Source organism: Mus musculus, chromosome 14 (assembly GCF_000001635.26).
Source record: "Mus musculus strain C57BL/6J chromosome 14, GRCm38.p6 C57BL/6J".
NCBI classification, from domain to species: domain Eukaryota; kingdom Metazoa; phylum Chordata; class Mammalia; order Rodentia; family Muridae; genus Mus; species Mus musculus.
In genome coordinates this window covers 94,693,459-94,697,144 of record NC_000080.6, presented here as the reverse complement: position 1 = coordinate 94,697,144, position 3,686 = coordinate 94,693,459, and positions in this window count along the sequence as shown.

Here is a 3,686-nt window from a genome sequence, read left to right as displayed (position 1 = left end):
ATATACATGTATATGTTGTGTCTGGCCAGTAGATCACAACCTGGTTTCTAGCCTGGAAAGGCATTTTGGAAACCTGGAAGAGAAGAGGGGCTGGGCTGCGCGAGATAAGGAATTAACCAAGACAAAGCTCTCTGCTCAAGGTTCAATTTTTACTATTTCCACACTCAGTTATAAAGGAAGGGGGAGGGGACCAATTCCCTCCAAATAATCTTGGAGTCCAGTAGCAGGGTGATCACATGTGTGGCTCCAAAGAGCAAAGCGGCAAGTTCCAGCGGGAAGCTCCACCCCTGAGCAAGCAGGTTTCAGGCTGGGGGAGGGGAGACTACATGTATATATATGACTGTTTTCATACAAAATTTAGGTACTTGGTTGCAAAGAAATGGATATATCAGTGATATCTTGTACATTCCTGGTGAATTGGAGTCATATCTTACAAATCATACAGAGTTTTGCTTTTCAGTAATGATATGGCTTTCATTGACTGCCTTTCTGTACTTATGAATAGCCTATCTATTTATTATGCTTTCTTTATCCTTTTGTCAAAATACATGATAGAAACAATTTAATGTGTGAAATGTTTTGGCTTTTTGTTTGTTTCTTGTTTGATTTATTCCTTCTTCTTTTGGCTTACCTTTTCAGAAGAAGTCAGACATCAAGTCAAGAAAGTTAGGGCAATGTGCTCAGTCTACTAGTAAGAGGCCGTTTCACAATGTATGGACCTTGAAACAGAATGAAGCCTCTATGGTCTTACCTTTGTCAACCAGCTACAGTTCCTAATGCCTCCACATCTTCCCAAAACTGTGCAGGCAGCTACAGTCTAAGCATGCAAAACCATAACCATATAGGGTATATTTCACAATCAAAATCTAAAAGCTGGCTGGGCATGGTGGCGCATGCCTTTAATCCCAGCACTTGGGAGGTAGAGACAGGCAGATTTCTGAGTACAAGGCCAGTCTGGTCTACAGAGTGAGTTCCAGGACAGCCAGGGCTACACAGAGAAACCCTGCCTCAAACAAACAAACAAACAAACAAACCCTAAAAGCCTGAAATTGTGGATTGGAAACGAAAAGAAAAGAAAAGAAAAGAAAAGAGAAGAGAGGAGAGGAGAGGAGAGGAGAGGAGAGGAGAGGAGAGGAGAGGAGAGGAGAGGAGAGGAGAGGAGAGGAGAGGAGAGGAGAGGAGAGGAGAGGAGAGGAGAGAAGAGAAGAGAAGAGAAGAGAAGAGAAGAGAAGAGAAGAGAAGAGAAGAGAAGAGAAGAGAAGAGAAGAGAAGAGAAGAGAAGAGAAGAGAAGAGAAGAGAAGAGAGAAGAGAAGAGAAGAGAAAAACATTCAAATTCAGTAGACCTCAATTTTATTAATAAGCTATGAATAAAAGTTAACCTCCTGAACCTTTTAAAATATTTTTCTATCTCAGTTTAAATGATTATAAGATATATTAAATATATTTACAGTCAATTTTAAAACACTCCAATGAAAAAGCCACTTACTACATATTTTTTTTCTAAATACCAAGAGAACAAATTTACTTATTTAGACCATTCAGCCTGTGAGTTCATTGACTCCTATGATCAGCTTTTATTTTATTTTCTCCTCTTCTACCCAGCTCTCTAGATCAGCTGGGATGGTTCTGCTTCAAGTCACAGATCTGCAGGCTTGCTCAAATTCTCGTGAACACAGCTGGCCTCAGCTTTGCTCAGTTCAGCTGGCCACAGCTTCAGGCTTCTGGGGCAGTTGTTGTGTGGAGTAATTCCTGAATGCCACAGTAGCACAAGCTCAAAAGCACTAATATCTAAGAATTCACAAACATTTCCTGCTGATGTTTTCAAAGAAAATTGTATGAAGTTATAGTACGTAGGTGAAATTCAATGTGTTTGAAAGCAATGCTGGCTCTCCAGCCAAATCTAAATGCCCCAAGTGTATGTCTTAGACTTCTGACAGGGAATGAATAATGGGCATGAATTTCAGCTTACCTCACTGATATTAGTAAGTGAGATCCAGCCCTGCAAGGAGACTTGATAGGACCATTTTCGTGTTATTGTAATGTTGGTAGGATTGTAATTATTGAGGCCTTCTAAGAAATTGCTTAGAGCCAGAAGGCTGACTTATCTGCTAAGGAGATATAACTGCAATTGCACTAGACATGTAGAAATACAGTTTGTCTTATTATGGAATTGGTTTTTTTGGGGGGGGGATATATTATCAAGCATACAACCTGATTTCCTAGAATCTATGTTCCAAATACTTCTATAGTGGAGTTCATAGTACAAGAACATTGAGCAGGATTTGGAAACGGAACTAAATACTTACAGATGACTATTCCAGATAAAATTGTCTACTTAGAATTTTCTACTTACTGCCTCAAAGAATTTCTCATCAGTGTATCATTGGAATGTGAGAAATCTTAAATCTTGATAATTTAGCAATTAATTTTAATAATCCTTCATCTTCTCTCCTCCTTTCCTGCAGGATTACCCGGCTTTATCTAATATTTGGATGTGGGTCTCTACATCTGTTTTGATCAGTTGCTGGGTGAAGCATCTCTGACGAGAATTGGGCTAGGCATCCATCTATGAGTATAGCAGGCAGAATATCACTAGGAATTATTTCATCACCTTTTTATGTTTTTTTTCCCATTCATGTTTAGTTTTATCCTAGGTCTCAGGGCTATCTAGCCCCTGCGTCCTGGCCTTCAGCCAGTGTCAGGAGTGCTATTCCCCTTGTGGTGTGGATCTCAACCTGGAATACTAACTGGTTGGCCTCTCCAAGTCACAGGTCAAGGACACCACAAGAAAACCTATGGAATCAAATAACCTGAGCTCATAGGGAATCAAGGGTACTGAAATGCCACTAGGGAGCCTGCATGGACATGGCCTAGTCCCATTAGGAAAGAATAGACTTCAAAGAAACAATAATAAAGTATAACAAACAAAATATAAAAAGATAAACACTGACACATTAAAGTAGGGCAGGACATGAAGGGGGGGGGAGTCCAAGAGAAGACACAAATCACAAGAGGCACATGTTCACACACTCAGGAGTTCCATAAAAACATGAAACCGGAATCTATAAGTACAGGGGAGCTGATAAAGACTGTGCCTTCTTTCTCAGTCTCTGAGTTCATATTGGTTTGGTTCTTGTTGATATCGATGGCATAGTCTTCTTATTGAGCTCCATTTTTTCTTGCTCTTGACACTCATTCTGCCTTGTTTCACTGTTCAATATACCAAGTAACTGAAGCAGAATTGTACAGGACAAACAACAAGAGACTTACTGCATTCATTTTTGTCTAATAACCAAAACAGCTCCAATTATATTTGAAGATTGTCCAGGAACTGAATCTATCTTTACGATGCAGTCATAAACTGGAAGTAGTGCAAAAATTCCCTTCTAGGCTTTGACGTGTTTGACTCGTTAACAAAAGCATCATATTTGATTGAGAACTTGTGATACATGTTTTATTTGCATGCTTTATTCACTTACTACAATGAAGGACATGTATTTCCATCCACTTAATGCAATAACACATAGTTACAACAGCTTCACTACACAACAATGAGAGCAAAGGGGAAAATGAGTTCTGCTTCTCTTTTAACAGAGCAGAGTATGTATTGCTTACATTTTTTTGTTGCAGCAACAAAATCCCGTATAGGATCAACTTAGGGAAGAAAGACAGTTGGTTTTGATTT